This window comes from Chiroxiphia lanceolata, chromosome 7 (assembly GCF_009829145.1).
Source record: "Chiroxiphia lanceolata isolate bChiLan1 chromosome 7, bChiLan1.pri, whole genome shotgun sequence".
Taxonomy (NCBI): domain Eukaryota; kingdom Metazoa; phylum Chordata; class Aves; order Passeriformes; family Pipridae; genus Chiroxiphia; species Chiroxiphia lanceolata.
In genome coordinates this window covers 36,582,450-36,598,184 of record NC_045643.1, presented here as the reverse complement: position 1 = coordinate 36,598,184, position 15,735 = coordinate 36,582,450, and the positions used below count along the sequence as shown (strand labels likewise).

The 15,735-nt window shown below is 40.1% G+C and overlaps 1 long non-coding RNA gene across 1 annotated transcript; it reads right to left on the bottom strand.

Annotated features, from left to right (window-relative positions):
* Positions 1-9,232: 9,232 nt before the first annotated feature.
* LOC116789134 lies at positions 9,233-11,514 on the bottom strand. Its single transcript, XR_004357907.1, has 3 exons — positions 11,365-11,514; positions 9,594-9,662; positions 9,233-9,391 (listed from the first exon to the last, which is right to left on the bottom strand). It is a non-coding gene; the product is annotated as an uncharacterized LOC116789134 (long non-coding RNA).
* Positions 11,515-15,735: the final 4,221 nt, after the last annotated feature.

Sequence of the window (15,735 nt, the reverse complement as noted above, 5' to 3'; positions counted from 1 at the left end):
TCTGTTTCTGTACATAAATCTTAAATGTAAGCATTGCTTCAAAAATAACTAAGCAATCACAAAGCTTTACTTTTCAGATTCAATTGCCTTCAAATCCTTTACTGAAGTCCCCTTGGCACTGTCGCTTCAAAATCAGGATAATGCCGTATAGTGTTTCTCAGTTTCAGTAAAACAAAAGCCTTATTGAATAAATATGTGTGAAAATGCTGCAAACAAAACCATCTCTGCAGCCACCACCTGACTGGCTGGTGGTGACCTGCGTGGGCTCAGTGCTCGACTTCTTGGCATATCACAACCGTGCTCAGTTCCACCGTCTTTGTCCTTAAAACTGTAGCAAAACACACGTTTTTCCTTGCAGAAACCTAACAACAGGCTTTAGACATCAAGGAACAGCAAGGTGACCCAGGATTTCCATATGCAGGAAGCTGCTGATCAAATAGTATATCCTTTTTTAATCTGCTTCTTGGATCGTGAATATAGAGGAAACCTTGTGGTTCTGCTAATCCCTTAACTCTGGGTTTTGTAAGGAGAGCTGACAAAGCTCCCCCATCCTGGAAACGTAAAGGCAGAGTAAAATACCCAGCATTTACTATCTTATGCCTCGTTCTGCTCTGAAAAAGGATGACTCAGGAATGTTTTCTTCCCTTACACACGTAGTCTTCCAGCATATCCTACACTTCCCCATAGCTAAAATATTAGCTCAGGCCCATAGATCCCGTTATTGCAGGAAGGCTACAACACGTGCCAGTGTTCCATGGCCAGGTCTGAGGTGTCCAAGTCCCTGAAACTGGAGTCATTCAGCAATTACTTGCTGAGTTTTTGGGCTTTCACTGTTGGCAGGAGATACAGGCTGGTTCACACCTGACTGCACCAAACAATCACCAACCAGAACAAAGTCCACTGAATCAGATTTGATTTTTCCTTTCTAAAAGGTTCTCCCTCTTATTAATTTGCTGCAACCTTGTATTTCGCTTTGCTATCAAAGAGCCTCAATAGTCTTCAAAAGTGCAAAAAATCTCACAAGAAAATGTATTTTTGCCAACAGGTAAGGTAACAGGGATTTTCAACTGTGAAGGGTTCATTTTAATATGTTTGCACTGAAAAGCAAGAATTACTGTCAATTCTATTTCTGGCTCATTAATTGTATTTTTTTTTAAATGTACAAAGTAATTAGTCAAAAAGCAAATTCTTAAGCTACAGAATAAAAAAAAAACAACAAAAAGGCTGTTTATAATAAATATGAAGAACCGTGATCCTGTAGTTCAAAGCGGCAAAAGTGAGAGGGACACCCAGCACCCAGAAAAGATGCTGGTTCCCTCTGAAGACTAGAAATATCCAGCAGGGATGGCAGTACAAACTGACAGTTGGGTTGAGGTACAGCAGTTTTATCTCACCTGAACACAAGGTGGTCCCAGCTCTGCCCAGCACTCCTATATCTGTGGATCCAATGATGTTTTTATTCCTCAGCTGTGCATTTCTAAACTCTTCATTTCCTTAAAGGCAGCCAGGAATGGTTAGTGCCCAAATCAGGTGTGCAGAGCCCAGGAAGGTGGCCTTGACATGGGCCAGAGCAAGGAGGGTAGCCTTGACTTAATGGTGGGACAGCTACAAACATCTGATGATCCCCACTTTCCATCGTGATGTGAAGCAGATGTCCAAGTCCTCGCTGTTAGAAAGGTCAGAATGAAAATAAAAGCAGTGAGTAAATGCTACAAATTGAGGTAGGGTCATCTCTGCAGTATAGGTGATATAGAAGATCAGGTTAGACAGAGGTAGAAATAATTTTCTTGTAAATTAGAAGCAGATAAATGAGTGAGAGAGAGAGAAGGAAGGGAAACACACAGTACAGAAGGAAGATAAGAAAGAAGCTGTTCATCTTGTGCATGGGAACCAACTGCTCCATATGTATTTCCTATGCCATTTTAGCACTATCCCCAGGTTGTTAATCTGAAACACTTTGAAGAAAGTGGACAATCTATTTAATTTAAAATGTTGCTTGAGACACTGCAGGATTTTCAGATAATTCCGTTAACGTGCTGGACACTCAACCTGAACAGAAAAAGGGCTATGGCCAGGATTGTGGATTTCACATGTAGATGGGGATATCTTACTAAGGAAAAATTGCATCTAAGCATTCAAGTTCAATCATTTATATTTGCATGCTTAAGCATTTTTCCAAGATAACTTTTTACTGACAACATCAAATATAAATTGCATATGCATGACTGTGGGCATACAGTTGTCGACCACAATTAGTGAGGGTGGGCACGTCCTGAGGCCAAAAATAAAGGGTATTTCCAACAGAATTAGCAGAAAAATAAATAACCTGTAAACTAAGGTGAATTCTTGTTCATAAATTAACACTGAATAGCCCAGTGGGAAATGCAACGTGTGCAGTTTTCACACATGGCAAAAGTTTGCTGGTGGTTGTGCCCCTTACAAGGTGAAGGCTGTGTTACCAACAGGCACGTTTTCATCTGGCCTTAGCCTTAAAAATAACAGTAAAAATCAAACACAAACAGTTATTTTCTTCCTTTTGGGATTTGGCACATGTGCTATAACAGACATAGAGGGAAACTTCTAAAATAAATTAAGGAATGTACTTGTCAGTTTATTAATCAAAGTTTACCTGCTTCACATTACACGGAGACAAATTAAACAAGCTACCACGGTACTCAGAAAACATCTGCTAACAAAGTCAGAAGTAATGATAAACAAACTTGAGTTCCCTTTGTGGTTGATTTCCATCCAGCTGCATTTAATTATAAAAGAGCTATCAAAGAAAGCTCCCCATTAGCAGCTAATTCAGAATGACTTCAGAAGAAAATCCCAGAGCCTCCAGTGATATCTCTCCAACAACTTTCTCATCTCTGCAAGTGATTGAGAAGAGCTGAATTAGACCAGTTTAGTGATCAGTCCTCCTCTAACTGCTAGAGTTAAACGAAGATGATACATCTTTTCAGTACCTGTGATTGCCTGTTTTCAAAGCAGGTCCTATAAGATCCAGCAGACTCTCTCTTGCAAGTAATCTCTGCCAAAAGCATCAGTGCCAGCCAGAAATACAGAGATAACCCTGAAAATTGCTGTTTGCATTTTCTAAAGCAGAGCAGCTGCTGATATCGCGGAGAAAGGGAGAAAATTTATTGCTACAAGTTTTTTAATAAAGTCTCCTTGATTTTGGTGTTTTTCACAATGAAATCAAAGATGTAGGCATTTAAAAATATCTAACTCTGGTTTACAGCAATCAGGAATTTTTGTGCTGAGGTAGCTAGAGATGTGTGTAGTCCCAGACTGATGCTCTGAACCAGCGTGGCCACACCTTTAGTATATACTTTTTTACAAAAATAATTTATTATTAATAAATTTAATAAAATATAGTAGACACTAATAAAATAAATAAGGACAAAAGTAAATACATCAGGATTCCTCAATTATTTAACTGAGAAATTTTGGTAATTCTGTGGCAATCTACCTGTCAGACTAAAAAAGTAAAAGTTTTTCAGTGCACCCAGAACTACTAGGAATTTTTATAAAATTCCACGAACTCCAGCAATAAATAAATAAACCCCATAAGACCTCTGTGTGCACAGCTCAGTAATGCACAAGCAACTCGTGGCATATTCCTGCTGGAAGGTTTGAACAACAAGTATGGTAAAACATCGCATGATTTTTCCACTTTTTCCTGCCTTATTCTTTTTCTTTAAGACAGCAATGGGTGATTCTTCCCCGAAATCCTAACTGCTGTCTGGCCAGCAAGCAAATATGAAATCAAAAAGCCCCGTGTGCCAGATCTGCACAGCTGTATTTGTGCTCCCGCAGCTCCCGGAGGAGCACACACCACATGTCAGTTACTTGACTTAGGGTGGGTTGGTGAGGTGTAAGTTAAAAGGGCAGCTGTACACTCTGGGAAATTTTCCAGATTCATTTTCTACCAATTGCTTTAACAACACCACAAGCAGCGCTGATGAGGTAGAGATGCTGGGTAGCACAGGTAGGAAATAGAAAAACTTTTCCTATGGCTTATTCCTGATTCGGTCCCCAGGTTCTCTTGAAAAATCTGTAGGCACTTTATGGAGGATTTTTTTTCCCCTGCAAGAATAAAGAGGTTGGCTCTGATCACTGCTATTCCAAGAGGTTAAGGGAAGAAAAGAATTATTATATATCCACATGGTAATCGACGAAGGTTTCATGTAACTATTGCCGTTGATGTGGTTCTTCCTGACTCTTCCAGAAAAGAGTTTATTGGTGTACCTGGCCTGGAAGTTTGAGAGCCAAAGGAAGAAAATGATAACACGGTTTAACAAACCCTTTGTTTACGTAAACATCCATCCACAATCTGTGTCTGGTGGGGTGAACATAAGGCTTTAATTTTACCCTTGGCACATGGATCAAACAATGTTGCCAATATCTATTGTTCTCCTCATAACAATATGCCTGGTGGTTTCAACATATCCTCTCCATTAGCTGGCTTCAGATCAAGCATTGCTGTGTATGTGCTTGTGTCTTCATAAAACTGGAATATGGATTTGTCTTTTTTTTTTTTTTCTTTTTCCTTCTTTTTACCAAATATGTAAGGAGGAACACAGGGACACAGTTGAGAATGGTGGTCAACCTTCCTTGTGAGTCAGTCACGAGAACGGCTCCCTTCGGAACACGGGGCAGAGCCGACACCGGGTGGGAAGAAAGGGTTGGATTGGATTTGAAAAGCCGTGGCCATATAGTTTAGGTTTTCCAAAAACCAGAGGAAGTGGTGAGTCAGATCCTTATCCCATTTTATCCAGGCTTTAGCAAACCTTTCTGGGTCAGGTCTGTCTTTGATCTACTCCAGCCTTGCTCTAGAGCATGTACACGCTAGGTAGTTGGGAGAAAGGTGATTGGAGTGGCTTTTCCTTGGATTTTTTTTCCCCCTCCTTTTTTTTTTTTTAAGTTTCACTTCCTTTCTATTTGCTGCAGAAGACCACAATAATACTCTTTTTCTCTTACAAATATGCTGTTTCTGTAGAAGCAGTGTGACAGAGAAGATGGGGAACTGAGGAATGGCAAGAGAAGAAACCTCAGACGGACTCCCCAAGCCAGAGTGGCTTGTCATCTCCATGCTAATCTTCTCAGCTCCTGCCTTGGCCTCAGGATCAGCAGCACTGCTTTCTTATGTTTCCAGCAGCAATCAAACTTGACATTTCTCCTCTACATTGTGTTGCATTTCAGCGTGGACTTCCAAATACTTGATCCAAAATTCACTTGATTCAATGAGAGGAATCTCATTGCCTTGAATATACTTTGGATCTGGCATCTTCTTTCGACCTGAGCCCTAACACCTAATTTATATTTGCTAAATTAGCAAGGAAATAGATGCTTCTGAGTTCTCTGGTACCACTTTCACAGTAGTGGAGAAAATCTCACTGAAGAGAAAGCATCACTAGGAAAGACAACAGTTATATTTGGGGCACTCAGGGAATTTCCTCTTTGGCTGTTTCATTTATCCCTGACATCTTGCTTTCGAAAGCTTGGGTTCAAGAGGAAGTGTCTGGGGAGGGTTGATGATGCCTCAACAATTTTTTCTGTCTGGAGCAGAAGCTGCTGCTGTGGGAGGCAGAGGTCCCACGCCCTTGGGTGCCCTGGGGCCCTACATATAGCATAAAAGGATGAGTGAAATCTTGTGGGAGCACTGGAAGGAGGCAGCTCTGGAAGATAACACCATGGTGACTAGAACCACCCAAAACAGGGCTCTGCAGGCCTTTTTTTTCCCCCATGCTCTCACGACACTCCTCCTCACTGGAAGTAGTAATCTCCAAAAAGCTTTGGTTTCTATTCAGCATTTCTGTTTTCTTCCTACTGCACCGTTTCTCACTTCCCTGTTTCTCCCCAATTTCGATGTTTTACCTTCTGAATATGCTGAATCTAAGCCCAGAGCTCTGAATGATTTCACTGACCCTGCAATTCTGCATACCAGCACAGATACGTATCTTTTAGGTTTACTTTTATCTATGCTAATTTCACTTCCCCCTCACATTTACAAGTAGAGAGCAACTGCAAGGCTTCCTGTGCCTCCCAGGCTACAATTTAAGGAGTTGAAGAAGAATTAGTCTGGATGCTGCTTGTGCACTCATATATATTCAAGCACAGCTTTCAGCCTCATCACTACACTTGTGCTTCAGCCTGTTCTCGACTGTCAGAACGATAACATTTCTATATAAACTCATTCATTAAGACTATCAAAATGTAATTATCTCTGCTGTGCAGAACAAATGCAGGTTTTCCCCCTGTAATGGCATGGCAAGAGAAAGAGAAAAGGGGGTAGAAGAGCCCTTCTTTTATTTTTGGAATGACTGATTTGCTCAGAAAGCTAAGGCAGTCCTAAGCATTACTGTAAAGCCTAAAAGTAACAGCCAAGTCATATATTCATGTCTGAACTCACCTAGAAAAGAATCCTTCCCTGAATGAACCTGGTAGTTCCTATATTTTTTCTACATTTTTTGAGTCAAACTAAAACTAGGGAGTTATTCTCCCTAAAAACACTTGCAGGAGGTAGGGAGACCGGGAATCAGCAGGAGAAGAAACATGTATGATTCAAGCCTTATGGGGAAAAAAACAGTGCATTAACTTTGAAATTGTCTAATGCTACAGATTTATTTATTATAGAATTAATTACCTTGCTTGAATTAATTAATTACCTCACTTGAAGTGGCATTCACTGACACATGATATTTTGTCTAACTCTCTATTGTGCATAAAAATGCAATATATTGTAATATAAATTGTGGCTGTTATTGCTTTGAACACCAATTTAATCAAGGGGTTTGACAAATGTAACTATAGACTGATTACTTTTTTTGCCTTTTTTTTTAATGTAAGGACTTTGTCAATTTTACTATCAGTTTAGTTTCATACTGAAATAGCAAATTATCATCATAAAAATCCTGTTGTCCTGAATCCATGCAGTTAGTTTCAAAAATGCTTAATCCATCCTGGTCATTGTGACATTAACCATAGAAAATAATTTGAGTTTAAATGCAGTGAAAATCGAGAGCACAGCTGTCAGCACAAACATATGGGGCAAGCAGAGTTACTATGGGGTTATTACAGGGTTGTATTTCACTTGATTGTCCTACCTGTGTCCAACTTACCCTCAGCAGCTGCTGGAGCTCTGCTTGGGGTGGATTTGAGGTGGGGAAAGAGGGTTCTAACCAAACATCCCTGGTGAACTCCAAAAAAGACCTGCTAGTGAGGGAATTAAAGCAGTATTAAGCCAAACTGAAGCAAAGGCTGGCATATAATTAACATAACACTGTCAAAGAGAGCTCATAGTTTAATTTTAGTGGGGAAAATATGGTATCTCAGATACCATGATATGGGTGTTTGTTCACAGCCACTGTACCTGTCAACTATTATTATCCTGATGCTGCCGTGTTCCCTGAACTGTTTTGATTTCTTAACAAGAAGAGAATTTTCTCTGATGTGCCATCTGTAAGGCACAGTTTACCAAAGGAAAACTTTATCTCAAATTTTTAATAATTTTCTGTCAATTCCAATAAAATCAGATATATTTTTATAATACTTACAAAATAATAGCAAATGTGACTCACCACATGTGCCACTATTTCATTTGATATTCTTCTTCTCCCACTGACTTCTCGTTCCAGCACAAAATGCAATTTAAATGTCAACTTGAACTAAAAAAGTTATATTCCTGGGGAGATTGCTGGTATCTCACACAACCTCAAATAATTCAATGGCTTTCCACCCCTCTACCTATTTTCTTCTGTTTCAGTCTCTCATTGTAAAGGTCTAAAATTAACAAATGGTGGAAGGGATAAAATAATGCACAGTTTGTTTACATAATAAGTGACAGGACAAATCATAGAATGGTTTGGGTTGGAAGGGACCTTGAAGCTCATTTCATTCCACTCCCCTGCCATGAGCAGGGACACCTTCCACTAGCCCAGGTTGGTCCAAGCCCCATCCAACCTGGTCTCGGACACTTCTAGGGATGGGGCAGCCACAGCTTCTCTAGGTGACTTGTTCCAGCACCTCAATACTAATATCTAATCTAAATGGAAAAAAAAAATCTGTTCTAAAAGGACAAAAATGTCCTTTCATACCTAAAAGGGCACGGTCCCAATCCAGCCTGGGATCCAAAGTCCATATACTGAATATACAAGAGTACACGGAAGGATTGTGGTGTCTTTAGCAAGGCCATTGCAAGCTGCATAAAATGAGGAATAGAAATCAAGGGGGAAAAAATTGTAGGAATAAAAAAAATCAGAAGGATATTTATTTTATCATCCACACCAATCACGTGTGTAGGCAGCACAGAGACTGCCCACACAGGGGGTGCAGGTCTGCTTTGTTCTGTCAGGAGAATTTATGCTTGAGAAATTCATTAAAGGTTGTGACAGTGCTTAGAGTTTTATATTTTGGATTTACCTGAGACTGTCAGGTTCCCCCTAGTAAAATAGTCATCCATTTGCAGAAATGTTTGCACTCTCCATAAACTTTTTTTTCATTGGAGAAGGACCACAAGCATTGGACACAGGCCACACCAGCTTGGATTCTCCCTCTGAGACAGAGTAAAGAAGAATTTTCCAGTTCAAGCTCACTATCATATAGTCAGGAAACAGTGATGGTAACCAACTGCCCTGCCAGAGCTCAAATCCCTTTTTTTCACTGCTGAATTTGTACACATCCTTTTCACTTCCATAAAAATGTCGTAATTCAGAAGAACAGAGAATTGTCACAATCTTTCTTGCCTGAAGATCGCTTTTCCTCCGAAATTCCTGGGAAGACTGCTGAATGTCATTCTGAACTCCCTGTAACATAGCACAAAAGGCATGGGAAAGCTGGGAAAAACAGCTTTGTTGACATCAGTTAGACGTCAAAAAGTTTAGTGCTGAGATTAAGCCCTAATCTCTGTGTTTTAGTTCCTAACATCCAACACTACTAGTGCTCACCAGTTTGTGAGAACGCAAAATAAAGACTGAGACAAGCAGTTCCTCCATTAATGGCATCACAGAAATAACTTGGACTGTTCCACTTCAGGAGAAATAAGGATTATTTCAGCACACGAAGGACTCACTGCTGCCTGACTTAAAAAAGATGGAGATGTTTTAGTCTAAACGAAAATTAGAGTTCAATATGTCAAAGATGCCAAAAGCACCACAAAATGTAGGAAGTGGGCTCAGGTTCAAAAGGCACTCAAAACTCACCTGGAACTACCATGGGAAACAGTTGCTGGAAAAGCCATCTGGAAAAATGCCTTCGACAGAAGAGTTCTCAGTCAACCTTCCTGGGCCCTTCATCCAGTCTGAACACAGAGTTTTGTTACAGACAGAAAAGATTCAGCTGTGCCACAGATTTCCAATATCTTGGTGGTATCTCCAGCAGTGGACAAGACCTGCATCGAGAGATGTGTCACAGGAGTTTTTTTTTTTCCCTAGTGAAATTATTGCTAGTAGAGGCTAGAGTCAAATTCTATATGTTCACATTGACTTCAAGGACCATTTGCACAACTGAAAAATCACTTCCCCTTTCCTTTTCTGGAACTTAGTGTATCATCCACCATAGTTACCTAACTTTTGCAACAAACAGGTGAGGACCTTGTTAGCTGCCAGCTATGATTCATCCCTGCTGCCAAACCCAACCCTTACAGTGAACAGGGGATGATCCTGCAGGAGAAAACAAACAAACAAACAGGGTTTAGGCTGCATTTCATCACTCATTATCTGACTCTCGATTTAATAGATATATTTAAGGTATTAAGAGCCCTAAAATAGACTCTGTCAGTGTGTTAAGACCCTGGACCCTGATCAGATTTGCACATTTAGGTTAGTGCAGTTCATTGAAGCTTCAGCAAAGAGTGATTTGAGAAAAAGAACAATGTGCATGCTGGTAAAGTTTATCTTTCCTCTTTCCACATGGTCACGAAGATTTCTGTCCTGCCTTATCACACCCCTGTCCCATCTCACCACTACTAGAAATAACACAAAGAGCCAGAGAGTTTCTGTGGGTTCGTTTCAAGGACTAAAGGTTTAAATTGCAAAAAGAGAGAAAATTAGCACAGCTCCAGCAGCACTAAGTGGTTTCATTCACCTATTATAAAATAATTAAAAATAAGACAGACAAACCCCCACCATCATCTGCACAGCGTGTGGGTAGAGCAGGCCCTACTCACTAATGCACTGCTCTCAGGTTGGCACCTCTGCTGCTCTGGTGATCATATCAGCAGAGAAATCAGATAACCAACATTAAACCAAACCCAGTATTGAACTATCAGGCACAGATTCTACGTCCCATCACAGGCTGTCCAAGAGGGAAGCTCTCCTGCAGCCCCTGTATCTCCGAGGGGTTCATAGTGTTGTTCTGCTCCATGGACAGATGAAGAGCACCTCACACTGCCTGTATTTACTTCACAGAGGTGTTGGAGGCTGTAATTAATTACTGTTTGTAAAACCCATGCAGACTGTTAGAGAAAGGTACAAGAAAGAGAGCGGTATTGTAAATTGTTACACTTGAAAACATTCAAACTCTTCAGCCTTCCACCCCTCGCCTTTTCACAAACTTGAAGCATTTCTTTTTCTCCTCCTAGAATAAAATTTGCCCTCTTGACATGCACAAACCATTAGAGAGGCAGTGCTTACAAGCAGCTCACAGTGTTTTCTCAAGTTTATTTTGACATTGACTTTTAATCAACAGGATGATGATTGAAAAACCTAGTCCAACGTTTCACTAAAAAGGAATATTAAAAGTGCATTGATTGTGTCTGCAAAGATATGCAATTAAAAAGTATGAGTGCTGTTATTTAACACTTGACTTTACTTATTTTGAACTCTTGTGGCCCTGTTGTGTACATGGTTAAATGTGCAATGCTGTGTGTTTCAAGTAACTTGGCTGTAAGCAATTTTATATTTTAATGAAAATAATTACAGTTTGAATAATATGAAGTGTATCTGAAGTATAACCCCTGATGCTACTTCCCCAGAATTAGCTGTGATATAAATTATCATGATTTATTACGGTTACTCTGTACTTTATGTGTTTATAGGGGATCCTGGCTAGCAATGATGATTCTTAACTAACAAAGAATTGCATTTCAAAAGCAATTTTTCTTGGATCTCATCTGTAATTCTTCCACAAAAGTGATATGATTTAACTGTGCTGCAGTATGTGCTATTGCAAAGATGGCATTATTGTGCTGTCATTTTGACAGCTTACTTTAATTTACACCATTTAATGGATGAATACATTTTTTAAAAAATCTGGTGTTATTCTTCCTTAATATACCATATGCCATCGATCCCACATGCACTTCTGTGCATAAGCACACCAAATTATATAGTGGTATAAAGCAACCTATGTGTCATATACAACCTCTCCTTTGAGTGACACATCAGAAGCTGAGGTCCTCTCTGTTCTTCAAGGATTCTGCGGATCCTGTGACATTTCTGAGCCTCGAGCTGAAATATGTTACACGATACACGATGTCCCGGTTGGCATCTGTCCACCTCAGAGATGGGCACTTTTCAGATGCACTGCACAAAAATAAATGCATGAAAGTCATTTGCCTTGCTAGAAAAGCAACAGTATAGAAAGTGTAGATTCTTATAACTACGTTGATGCAAAGGCCAATATCTGCAGCAGCTGGTTTCGATTGCAACCACTATTTTAAACTGTTTGGTCAAACGAAATCTCTTCCAGCTCCTGTCATATTTTGCCAGCTAATGTTAACTACTCATCAGTATGGGCAAATGTTGGACAATCATTCCCTTTGTCTTCTTTTGGGGAGGGCAGCCTGATTGTTCCTCTGTCAGAGAACTTTTGGGGTCACCTCCAGAGGAAGCAGAGAACACACCAGTTTGACTCAGGCCTGTCCACACCTCTCTCATAAATGTACATCTCAGCCCAGCAAACATCAGCTCAGTAGAGCTCCCCCATCCAAATTTCTTTACTCAGGCAACCTTCCTAAAGGACTCAGACATTCAATCTGTCAAGGTCAGGTTGGATGGGGCTTGGAGCAACCTGGTCTAGTGGAAGGTGCCCCTGCCATAGGCAGGGGAATTGGATCGAGGTGATCTTTAAGATCCCTTCCAACCCAAACCAGTCTGTGATTATATGATTCTACCCATGTTACAAACTGCTCAGAAGAGGCCACTAAGCTCAAAGAGAGCAAACCCTCCTTCTCAGGAGGACTTATAACCCCGGGGTTCACGTACCACGTGAAAACATCTACACAACTTCCAAGTCGCACCAGGCTTGGTCCTGTCTGCAAAAACTTCTCTCAGTGTGCTCAGCAGAGCCTGAAATCCTGGCCCAGGAATAATCTCTGAAGACTTTAGAAAATCTGCTGTGGGACGTTATCTCAGTAGAGGAAAATTTCATTTGGGAAGCAGCCCAATTTAAGAAAACAATTTCATGACAGCGTGGAAAGCAAGCTGATGATACTCCAAGAACTTAGCTTTATTTGGTAGACTTTTGTCTGCTTTCCAAGGACATCTAAGAGTTAAATAATTTAAAATTATAAAAAAAAAAAAAATCCTCCCAAAAAATAGCCTAGTCATTTCATTTTCCTGTTACAAGTATTATTCTTGGACAGAAATGCTCCAAACAAAAATGCAATACGAGCTAAAGATTTTAAGCGGGAAGTATCCAAGGTTGAAAAGGATTTTGTTGACATGAGCTGAAGAAATACAACATACCTTTATACTTACTTAGCTCTTTGATGTTATACATGATACCCAGTATGGCATTAAAACCAACTGTACATGTCATAAAAATGCAGAGATTCCATGTGGAGTGAACCTGCAGTGAATTAATGCCTCTGTCAAGGTGTATCCTGAGTTGTATTAATCCATTCTGACTTCGAATTCCAGTTCACACATTCTCTGCAACTCGCAAGACCAGAAACATGCAAACATTCCTACAAAATCAGAAAAGAGTTTATTTTAAATTCCATCCCACTGACTACCAGTAGATTTGGAATAAGAAATCGCATGAGATATTAAGAACTTTATGTGCTTTTTAGTACATGTCAATTATCGTGGAAAAATACATAATTTGCCTTTTTTCTTTTTTTTTCTTGGGTCTAGAGCACAAGTTCAGCGAGGATTGACTGAGGGAGCTGGAGTTGTTTTACCTGGAGAAAAGGAGGCTCAGGGGGGAACTTTACAACTCCCTACAACTCTATGAAAGAAGATTGTGGGGAGGTGGGATTAGTTTCTCCTCCCAGGTAACAAGTGACAGGACAAGAGCAAATAGCCTCAAATTGCTCCAGGTGAGGTTTAGTTTAGATATTAGGGAAATCTTTTTCATGGAAAGGGTTGAAATAGAGCAGGCTGCCTAGAGAAGTGTTGGAATCACCATCCCTGGAGTTTTTAAAAGATGTGTGGAGATGACACCTGGGGCCATGGACTCCATGACCTTAAAGGTCTTTTTCAACCTTAATGGTTCCATGATTCCATGATTTCATCTGTGTCTCACATAAAAAAAACTGTTAGGAGTTTTGTATGACCAGAAATGAGGTATTTATACATAACAGAGCAACAGATGCTGACAGCTGACATTTCCTGCACCTACTGAAAATTATCAAGGTTTTAAATGATCTTCAGGTGTTATGAAGAAAGCTGCAGATCAGTGAACAGCAAGCCAAAGAACTGATAAAAATATGATATTTTTGGGGTTTTACACATTAGTTTGAGTAGAAAAATATCAGAGCCAAACACCAGTGAAGAAAAGGCAGCCAGTGTTATTTGTTAGGAAAGGACTTTCATTTAAAACAGGTTTTTTTAATTAATTTATTTTTTGTAGAAGACATCTCTGAGATAGGATTTAACAAGTGCATTGAGCTTTGTTGCAGGAGTAGAGAAGTTGCATCTTTTAAATTTCCAGCAGAAATCCTAGAGTGGAGAAGGGGCAATGAACATTAGCTCCCTCCCCCTCCAGTGAGAAAGAGCAGATGAGAAACTTTACAAGTTGGACACACAGTCCTTGACCCGTGTGATACTGGATAACCCTCTGCAGTGTCAAGCAACAGATCCCCTTACCTGCTGCTGTAAAACACTCTTACTTTTGTGTTTGCAAAGGACACTTGCCTATATCTGCAAAAAAACTCCTCCCACCTTACTTAACCTATGGAAAAACAAATCAAATCACAACCAACAAACAGGACAAAAAAAAAAAAAAAAAAAGAAAAAAAGCCAAATAAAGAAAAAAACAAAACCAAACCAAACCAGAACAAATAGAAACTTTAAAGAAAATTTAACTCAAACCCCATGATGTTTCTAGTTGCTTCCACCCCTTTTGCAGGGTGGAAATGGAGCTCTGAAAAAATGCAGCAGAACTTAGAGACCCTGATGAAAATGAGAGTTTCTGGGCACCAAGAAAAGCATTGAAGCAGATTGGTGTTGCTTGATATTTGTTTCTGATGGATTTAGCTGGTCAGCCCTCTTCCTCCTTCCCTACAACACACATATGGACACCAGCATAGAGGCAGCAAATGCCAGATCAGATATAGAAAGAGCAAATTTAAGAGGTTATAAATGTCTTTTCATAATATTATATATTCAATACTACCACTAATGCCCACTGACTAAATAAGAACATTTTTCTCCTCTCTTATGTGATCATAATATGATAAAAGATAATAATTTCAGTTCAACTCAGTAAAGGCCTTGCTGCGTTGTTAAAAGATGATTAGAAAGGCAAAACAACTTTCATTTTTAATCTCTGAGCACCACTGCCACGGTTAAAATCAGTAAAAAATTATTCTTTCCTGCCATGAAGTCATAAAAAGGTGAAACATTTTCAGTGGGGAGGAAGACAGGGATGCTGTTGGTACATCACATCCTGACTCACACTGAAGGGAAGACTGAAGTCTTGTGAAATCAGTGCTGTAGCACCTCTACAACAGCGTCCAGCCCCCTCTCCATGGTTTGAAACACAAGTCTAGCTTTATGTATCTGCAAAGAGCCCGTCACAGAAGCATTTTGTTCAAAGAGATGCTGAGATTTGCTTTATCAGATAATGCTACAGTCCTGTCTAATGTGGCACACGAAGAAAGAGATACTTCCCTCAAAACATTCCAAATTTATGCCACCCACGTAATGCAGTCATTACTTAGCCATCCTGAAAGACAAAACTGTGTGTGGCTCTCACATACTGCAGAACATCCCTACCCCTCGTCCTGCTGGTGGGAGCCTGGGGAGGAATCACACCATCAGCCCCTGCCAGGCTGCCAAGGGCAGGGAGATGGATTTTCCTGCGGCCTCCTTTCCCCTTCTCAGCACACAGAGCTCAGCTCACCAAGTGCTCTTTAGGTGTTCATCTCAGTAAAAAACCTGGCCACAAGATTTAGAATCAAAGGCACCGAGTTCCAAACCCAGTTGAAAATCTGGCCCTCGCTGGGATGTCAAAATACTTCTGGTCAAGATATGGACATAATCATTAAAATATACAATTGCTTTTCATAATCAGCAGTATTTGCTCACATAAATAGTTTCATTGACTTCAGTAATAGGAAATACTAATTTCCTCTGACACAGGGAAGGACTTCTAAGACCTAGAAGACAACAATAGCATAAAAATTACTAAGACAAAGCTATCTTTGTCCAGCCATTAAGACTACATCACACCAGCTTCAGCGAATATAAACTTTTGTATCACCTCATCAGTGTGTGGGAGTAAGAGAGGGACTTCTTGTGTTCCTTGGAAAATGTAAAGAAGCACAGAGATGGTAAAGATGCAGAC